Raw genomic sequence first — 10,407 nt, 5'->3', positions numbered from 1 at the left:
TTCTCCCTTCCTTTCTGTAAAAAATCAATAAAATATAAAAAAAAAAAAATAGAGAACTTACAGGGGATGTGCAGGAGGCAGCCAATCAATTATTCTCTCTCATTGATGTTTCTATCTCTCCTTTCCTCTCTGAAATCAATAAAATATATTAAAATACTATGAACAGCTCTACTCCAACGAACTGGACAACCTAGATGAAATGGACATATTCCTAGAGAAAAAAAAAACTAGCTTCCAAAACTCAATCAGGAAGAATTAAAAAAACCTAAATAGGCTGATAACTACTGATGAAATTAAAGCAGTAGTAAAAAAAACTCCCAGCAAACAAAACCCTTGTCCCGGTGGATTCACAGGGGAGTTTTACCAAACATTCAAAGACAAACTAACACCGATACTCCTAAAATTATTTCAAAAAAATCTAAGAGGAAGAAACACTTCCAAGCTCTTTTTTATGAAGCTAGCATTACCCTAATTCTAAAACCAGATAAAGACATTACAAAGAAAGAGAATTATAGGCCAGTATTCCTGAATTAACATAGATGCTAAAACCCTCGACAAAAATTTTAGCAAATCGGATCCAGAAATACATCGAAAAAAGATCATACATCATGACCAAGTGGGATTTATTCCACAATTAGAGTTTTACCAAACATTCAAAGACAAACTAACACCGATACTCCTAAAATTATTTCAAAAAAATCTAAGAGGAAGAAACACTTCCAAGCTCTTTTTTATGAAGCTAGCATTACCCTAATTCTAAAACCAGATAAAGACATTACAAAGAAAGAGAATTATAGGCCAGTATTCCTGAATTAACATAGATGCTAAAACCCTCAACAAAAATTTTAGCAAATCGGATCCAGAAATACATCGAAAAAAGATCATACATCATGACCAAGTGGGATTTATTCCAGGGATACAAGGCTGGTACAATATTTACAGATGAATAAATGTGATACAGCACATAAACAGATTGTAAGACAAAAATCACATGATCATATCAATTGATGCAGAAAAAGCATTCAACAAAATCCAACATCCTTTTTTCATAAAAATTCTTAGCAAAGTGGGAATCTACATCAACATTATAAAGGCCATGAATGACAAACATACAACCAACACCATATTCAATGGGCAAAAATTAAAACCATTTCCCCTAAGGACAGGAACAAGACAGGGATGCCCTCTTTCACCACTCTTATTCAATATAGTTCTGGAAGTCCTGGTCATAGCGATCAGACAAGAAGAAATAAAAGGCATCCAAATTGGAAAGGAAGAAGTAAAACTCATTATTTGCAGATGACATGGTACTGTACATAGAAAACCCAAGAGACTCCATCAAAAGTATACTAGTTTTAATAAATGAATTCAGAAACATAGCAGGATACAAATTAACACCCAAGAATCCATAGCATTTTTATACACCAATAGTGAACTCTCTGAAAGAGAAACTAAACAATCAATCCCATTTACCATTGCAACAAAAAATTAAGATACTTAGAAATAAACTTAACCAAGGAGGTAAAAGTCCTGTATTCTGAAAACTACAGAATGTTGAAAAAAGAGGTAGAGGAAGATATAAACAAGCGGAAGAATATACCATGTTCATGGTTTGGTAGAATCAACATTAAAATGTCCATATTAAGCAAAGCAATCTACAGATTCAATGAAATCCCTGTTAAATACCAATGGCATATTTCATAGACTAGAACAAACACTCCAAAGATTTATATAGAACCAAAAAAGATCCCAAATAGCCACATCAATTCTGAGAAAGAAGAACAAAGTTGGAGGAATCATAATACCAGATATCAAGTTATACTACAAAGCCACTGTGCTCAAAACAGCCTGGTACTGGCACAAAAACAGGCACATAGATCAATGGAATAGAACAGAGAACCCAGAAATCGACTGCAGCCATTATGCTCAATTAATATTTGACAAAGGAGGCAAGAGCATACATTGGAGCAGAGACAGTCTCTTCAGTAAATGGTGTTGGGAAAATTGGACAGGTACATGCAAAAAAAAAAAAAATAAGACTAGACCACCAACTTACCTGATACACAAGAATAAATTCAAAATGGATAAAATACTTACATGTAAGATGGGAAACCATAAAGTCCTAGAAGAAACTATAGGCACCAAAATATCAGACATCTCTTGTAGCATTATGTTTACTGATACAGCTCCTAGGACAATGGAAACGAAAGAGAAAATAACAAATGGGACTACATGAAAATAAAAAGCTTCTGCACAGTGAAAGAAACCATCACCAAAATAACAAGAGAGCCCACTACATGGGAGAACATATTGTCAATGACACACCTGATGAAGGGTTAATCTCCAAACTGTATAGGGAATTCATACAACTTAATAAAAGGAAGACAAACAATCCAATTGAAAAGTGGGGAAAGGACCTAAATAGAGACTTCTTCAAAGTGGACATACAGAAAACCAAGAGACATATGAAAAAATGCTCAAAGTCACTAATCATCCAAGAGATAGCCCCTCACATCTGTCAGAATGGCTATCATCAACAAATCAATAAACAACAAGTGTCGGAGAGATTGTGGACAAAAGGGAACCCTAGTATACTGCTGGTGGAAATACAGACTTGTATAGCCACTGTAGAAAATAGTATGGAGTTTCTTCAAAAAATTAAAAATGGAACTCCCATTTGACCTACTGATCCCACTTCTAGGAATATATCCTAAGAAACCTGAAATACTCATCAGAAAGGCTATATGCACCCCTATGTTCACAGCAGCACAATTCACCATAGCTAAGATTTGGAAACAGCCTAAGTGCCCATTAGCAGATGAGTGGATAAAAAAACTATGGTACATTTACACAATGGAATATTATGTGGCAATAAAAAATAAATAAATTCATTTTTTGTAGAATGTAATATCAAATATATAGCATATCTGTTGTGTTTGTATGTAATAAAAACTACTATACTGAAGGCCATCTAATATGATTTCTTTCGATAACACCCCAAACCTCACTCTACATAAATACTAGATGCCTGGTGCATGAAATTCGTGCATGGGTAGGGTCCCTAGGCCTGGCTGGTGATCAGGGCCGATCTGTGGGACAACCGGTGGGGTGATCAGGGCCCCTGCTGGCACCTGCTTTGGCTGGCCTGGCGCTGTTCACTTGCCAGCCCTGCCCCCACCTCCACCTGTGGGCTGTGGGCTGTGGGCAGCTCCTGCATTGAGCATCTGCCCCCTCGTGGTCAGTGCACATCACAGCGACCCATTGTTCTACCTGTAGTTTCACTGTTGGTTGATTGCATATTAGGGTTTTATATAGATAGACAAACTGTGCCTCAGTTTATTCATCAGTAAAATGATGATGTTGTTGCTACCTACTTATAGGGTTTTTTTAAAGATTAAATAAAAAAAAAGTAAAGCACCTAGAACAGTGCTTGGCACAAAGTTAGCACTCAATAAATACTAGCTATTATATTTACTCTTTTGTTAGTAAGAAATTTTATGTGACTGTAGAATATTTGGACATGGTACCCATGGTATGCACAATATATGCCGAGGAAAGTCTTGAAACCTTAATTAAAACATTTCTAAGTGGCTCACCATTAAAGGATAAACAGTAGAAAATTGAAAATATTTGAAATGAACAAGAAAGAAAATATTGTAATTCAGACTCTACACAATCAAACATACTAATTAGAGGGAATTTAAATTTAAAGAAATTAAGATACTTCTCTTAAAAATTAAAAATTAATGAGCTAAATATTTAGATCAAGAAGTTAGAAAAACAACAGGTAATCTAAAGAAGTTAGAAGTAAGACAAATCAGAAAGAGAAGTAAATAGTCACAAACAAGATGAACCTAAAGAGCCCTACACCAAGACACATCATAATTAAAGTGGCAAAGGTTAAAGATAAAGAGAGAATCTTAAGAGCAGTAAGAGAAAAATAGGTAATTACCTACAAGGAAGTGCCCATATGACTGTCAGATGATTTCTCAACAGAAACTTTGCAGGCCAGAAGGGAGTGGTAAGAAATATTCAAAGTGATGAAAAACAAGGACTTACAACCAACATTATCGACCCAGCAATTGAAGGACAGATAAAGAACTTCCAAGACAAGAAAAAGCTAAAAAAGTTTGTCATCACCAAACCACCATTATATGAAACGTTAAAGGGTATTGTTTAAAAAGAAGAAGAAAAAAAGGGCGAGCAGAAGGGGGAGAAAGGGGGATATTCTCAATAATAAAATAAAATTACCAAACCAACAAACAAAAAAAAGATAATAAAATTAGAAAGCAAAGACACAGCACAGAAGATCAATGCCCAAAGTTATTATTTGTAAAGACTAATAAAATAAACTTTTGGCAAAGGCAAAAGAGAGAAGAGTGAGAAAATAGTACAAGAAATATAAAAACAATGTAGCTATAGATATATCAGAGATTTTTCTAAAAACATAAATAAATACTAGAAAAAATTTTATGCCAATAGATTTTGAAATTTTAGGCAAAATATACCACTTTCTAGAAAATTATAACTTTCTAAATTAGCTTGCCAACTGAATAAATATAAAACATGAATAAAACCATAAGTATGGCAGATAAATAAGGAAAACAATCAAGCATTGAGCCTGCCTTTCCCATACAGACTCTACTTCAGGATACTGGAAGAGAAGATGAGGGTAAGCCTGTCTTTATAGAAGTATTCAATGAAGAAGGAAGGACAATTAGAATACCAGCATTTTTTGCACCCTCAAGTGAACTATTCATTAGGTGTTGCTAATATCACAAAAAGAGAAACCAATGATTAACATTTGAGGGACACGTTAAAAAGTTAACAAGTACCTGAATACCTGAAAAGTAATTTTAAAGAAACGGGACCTCAAACCCAGCAAGCCACTCAATTGAGTTCTTATTTGCATATGCTATTTAATTGTAAGCTGTAATAGAGGGCCTTACGGTGCATACGGTTCACAAAAGTTGCATGTGTCAGAGAATGGTTCCTGCCAAGGACTGAACTGAGTCCTGGAGGCTGGCTATGCCTTAGTCAGGTGCAGGCAGCAGATACAAAACCTGAAGAGGAGAAAGGCATGAGGCAGGAAGGATGCCTGGTGGACAGAGGAAAGAGCTGGAGGGATGTTGTGTCCAGCTGAGCAGTATGTTTTATTCTACTAATAAATGGTGATGGCCCTGGCTGATATGACTAAGTTGGTTGGATCTTTATCTAGTCCACCAGAAGGTCATGGGTTAGATTCCTGGTCAGGGCATGTACCTAGGTTTGGGGTTGTATCCCTGGTTGGGATGAGTATGGGAGGCAACCAATCGATGTATCTCTCTCACATCCATGTATCTCTCTCTCTCTCTCTTCAACTCTCTCTTTCTCTCAGCCCCTACCTTCCCCCCTAAAATCAATAATAAAAAATATTTTTTAAAAATGGTGATGGAATGTCATTCCAGTAGTGACGGAGTATCACATAAGGGTGATAGAATGCCATTCAAGGACTTTCATCAAGAAAGTAACATGATCAAATAAATCAGTATTTTAACAGGATCAAACTATTGACAGTATGGAGGATAGAACAAGATAAAACTGCAAGCAGGAAGATCAATTAAGACAAAGATAGTCATGTATGCAAATATCCGTTATATCTTTAAGTATATGAAAATCATCAATATCATTAGTCATATCAACAAATCACCTGGGAGTGGAGTCAGCAATGGCTTGGTGTGAAATATAATTAGATCTACTTTTATATTTCTTTTTAAAAAATTAGATAATGACAATTTGTGACTTTATTCTTAAATTATAGACATACCTCATTTTATTACACTTTATTGCGCTCCACAAGTGTTGTTTTTATATAACTGAAGGCAAGACCTACCAACAAAAAGATTATGCCTCATTTTATTGTGATACTTGCTTTATTAAGTACCTGAATCTGAAATATCTCTAAGGTATGCCTGTATGAGGATCATGTAAAACTTAAGCATTTACTATGGAATGTAGAGTTAAAAAATATATGATACATAAATATACATGAATAGTATATTTTATAATAAAATTTAATGAATGATATATGTAAATATATAGTAGAATACAGATGCTCCTCAACTTATGATAGGGTTACATCTTGATAAACCCATTATAAATTGAAAATAACATAAATTAGAAATGCACATAATCTACTGAACATCATAGCTTAGTTTAGTTGGTTCCTATTGAATGCATATCACTTTCACAACAACATTAAGGAAAAACTGGAAGTCATACAATTTTAAGTTGGGGATTGTCTATGTAATAAAAATAAGGTGACCATTCCTTGTGCTTATGCCTTGGACTTGGGACCAGGAATACCTAGATTTAAATTTTAGACCTGTAACTTACTAGCAGTGTGATTCTAAGAATGTCGCAACTACTGTGCACCTCACTTTCCTCATCTCTATATATAAAAAGCCAGCAACCATAATGGCCGTAATGACCATAATGACCAATTGCTATGACGCCCACTGTGGCCAGCAAACCTGCTGATCAGGGGGTGGGGCTGGCCGGCCAACCTCACGGCCCCTCCCCACTGCCGGCCTGCCCCTGATTGGACTCTCCCACCCTGATCAAGAGTGGGGAGGCAGGCCAAAGCCTCCTCCCTCCCACCGCCCCACCCCTTCCGCTAGCCCTGTCCTCGATCAGCCCACCCCACTAGATAGGCTTGCAGCCCCTCCCCCTGGCCACCCCACCCTTGATCACACCCCACACCCCAATAGGGGGCGGGGCCAGCTGGCTACCTCCCCTACCCCTCCACCTGGCCAGCCCCAGCCCAGATAGGCCCCCTCCCCACTCCGATCAGGGGCAGGGCTGGCTGGATCCTCCCCCAGGCTGCTGGCCCCCAATTGGCACCCCCCCACCCCATTCAGGGGCGAGGCCGGCCCATGGTCCACAGCTCCTCCCCATGGCTGGCCCTGCCCCCAATAAGTCCCCCAACCCCAATCAGGGACAGGGCCCACCAGCCAATCGCCAGTAGCCCCTTCCCCCAGCTGGCCCGGCCTTGATTGGGCCCCGATCAGGGTGGTCCTACTGGCCAACCTCCCACCATCTCCTCCTCCCTAAAGGCCCAGCCCCATTGTACCCTGATTGGGGCCAGGCAGGCCAGACCCCACCTGGGCAGGGAATTCATACATTAGGCCTCTAGTTTAACCCTTAGAGTGACGGGGAGCATGATCGCGCTCCTCCTGTCTTTTGCCAAAAGTGCCGGGAGCACTAGCAAAGCTTCGAAATGGCGTCCAGTTCTAAGTCTGCTTTTATTAGTGATGATGATATTGCTAAACATGCCAATGTAGTAAAGGTTTCCTTAAGTTTTTGAATATGTAACTTCATTTACTTGCGATTCATAATTTTTTTCCTAAACTGCTGTAAAATCAGCAAAAATGCCTTGGCAATTTTAGCACAGTTCCTAGGATATTGGTTGGCCCTCAAAGGGTTAAAAATAAGAGGTCAGGGATTGTTTTGTTCCCTGCTATGTCTCCAGTACTAGCACAGTGATTTTACACACCATTGATGTCAAATATTTATAGATTAAAGCTATTTATTGCTTATCAGCATATCTACAGAGTTGTGGTGATGAAATGAGATAAAAATTGTGAAAGTTCCTAAGCGAGCTCTTAACAAAGATATTATTACAAGGCTGCTCTGTGACAGGCACTATGCCAGGAGCTAGGAATATGAAGATGAATAAGACAGCTCTTGGGAGCTCCAGTCTAGATGAGCTACACAAAGCATATGTGATGGAGTACAGAGCAGGTCTCCATAAATATTGTGAAACTCAGAGTAGGTGCTCAATAAACATTGAATCTCAGTTGTTATTACACTGGACAGCTCGCAAAAACACTTTCATGAACATTATCTTATTTGAAACAACAGATACTATAAGTTTAACAAGAATAAGCCAAGGTCTTAGGCATTCAGCAGAGGAAGGGATGATCTGTTGGGATGAATAGGCGTGACTTCATGGGAAAGATAGACTTTGAGCTGCGTTTCAAAATATGGATGGATTTTGACAAGAGTGAAAGATGGAGGGGAGTTTCATAAAATACGGAAATATATAAGCAAAAGATTGTCCTCAGTAATTCCATATTGCTTTTTTGTGTTCATGAACCATGTTAATAAATCTCCTCTGAAATACTGTCTCATGAATATTGATATCTACAATCTTTAGCATCACCCATTACCTGCCTTAGAAAATCTGTGGAAAATTTTTTCCATCTTTAATTTTCATGTACGTTTCATGAATTCTAATGATTGGTAGTTATGTGACAACACTATTCACAAATACTTATTGAACCCTTGCTCTGTACCTGGTAGTAAGGGGGCTAAGATGAAGGGTGTATGCAAACAACTGCTCTACAAAGCAGAACCTTACGTGCCACAACTGAGTTGCGGCTGAATAGGAGGGCTGAGAGGAGAGGGAACATCTGCATCCCCCCCCGACCCCCCAGTATTCTTCCTGTTATTAATTCATCTGACTTCGGAGATTTAGTCCTATAAAAAAGTAACTGTTCTTTTACAATTTCCTCTTTCACATGACTTGTCTGGGTTTGTGTGCTTTCCAACTTGAACTCTTTCTCTGTCCTAAGCTCTAAGGGTCCTGATGAGACCTGACTCTCACCCAGGGGAACAATGGTCAGAGGCAGCTCTTCTGAGCTTACCCCCGATTCCCTGATCCTATCTCCAGGCGCCCTTCCTTTGCCTCACTATCTCAAGCTTTAATAAATTTACACTCATAAAAACAAAAAAACAAAAAAGCAGCCCTAGCTGGTTTGGCTCGGTGGATGGAGCGTTGGCCTGCGGACTGAACGGTCCCAGGTTCAATTCCAATCAAGGGCACATGCTCAGGTTGCGGGCTCGATCGCTGGTGGGGGTCATGCAGCAGGCAGCTGATCAATAATTCTCTCTCATCACTGATGTTTCTATCTCTCCCTCTCCTTTCCTCCCTGAAATCAATAAAAATACATTTATTTTTTTTCAAAAAAAGACTAGCCTGAGGAGGAAGGCCCAGGAAGTTATCAGTCATTGTTAGTGACGCACTAGGCGGTTGTGCCTTGTGCTTGTTAGTTTGTCTAACCCTCAGAATGGCCCTGAGGGATGGAACATCTTATCCGTGAACGTGCTGTGGAAACTCTGATCCTCGAACAGAATGATTTATCCAAGGTCTCAGAGCTCAGCAGAGCTCAAAAGTGGTAGACCTTGGATGTGAACATTGCTAGTGTTTGACCTCAAAGCCCATGCTCTTTCCACTACAACGCATTAACCATGATTAAGTGGTTTTTAAAGTTCATCTTTCTGGTTTTTGTAAAAGACTTTAAAAAAATCTCAGTTCATCGAAGTTTCTTTTTAGGTCTCCTGGGTTTCAAGTACTCAAGAAGCATTTGCCAATCAGGCCTAGGATGATTATCTGCCTTCTCTATATCTCCCAGTTTATTCATTGTGATCATAACTTTATAGGCATAATTACTCCTGTGGGTACCATGCCTGTAGACATTTTGAAATTTCTGAAGTTTCCTATTCTAGTTTGACAAAGCCCAGAATTTCCTTTTACCCAAACTTGAACTCCAAGATGACAGAATCTACCACGTTGTTTTATTCATTTTTTAAAAATATATTTTTATTGATTTCAGAGAGAAAGGGAGAGGGAGAAATAGAAGAATCAATGATGAGAGAGAATCATTGATTAGCTGCCTCCTGCACACCCGCTCCTGGGGATCAACCCCGCAACCAGGGCATGTGCCTTTGATCAGAATCCAACGTGGGACCCCCCAGTCCGCAGGCCAACACTCTATCCACTGAGCCAAACAGGCTAGGGCACCACGTTGTTGTTGTTGTTTTCAGTGGGGAGTTGGGGAGTGGGTGGCAGGAGAAGGAGGAAGTGCAGCACAGAAGAAAGTGGGTTAAGTAACGAGGGGTTGTTTTACAGCTATCTTTGTGTTTTTTTTAAGTTCCAGTTTTGTTTTTTTAAGTATATTTTGTTGATTTTTTTTTTACAGAGAGGAAGGGAGAGGGAGAGGGATAGAGAGTTAGAAACATTGATCAGCTGCCTCCTGCACACCCCCTACTGGGGATGTGCCCGCAACCAAGTTACATGCCCGTGACCGGAATCGAACCTGGGACCCTTCAGCGCGCAGGCCGATGCTCTAATCCACTGAGCCAAACCGGTTAGAGGCATCTTTGTGTTTTTGCGTGGCAACGCCAGACTCTTAGCCAAGGAGCAAAGTGGTGGTGGATGGGTGGGAAGAATATGCGTAATCCCGGGACACAGACCATGGCATGGTGACGGCCTGGGGCTGGGGCTGGGGCTGGGGCCCGGGCGGGCGGGCTGGAAGGGGTCATTGGAGGAAAGGGGACATCTGTATTACTTCCAACAAAGAAGAT

This window comes from Myotis davidii, unplaced genomic scaffold (genome assembly GCF_000327345.1).
Source record: "Myotis davidii unplaced genomic scaffold, ASM32734v1 scaffold137, whole genome shotgun sequence".
Taxonomy (NCBI): domain Eukaryota; kingdom Metazoa; phylum Chordata; class Mammalia; order Chiroptera; family Vespertilionidae; genus Myotis; species Myotis davidii.
This window is presented reverse-complemented; position numbering follows the sequence as displayed.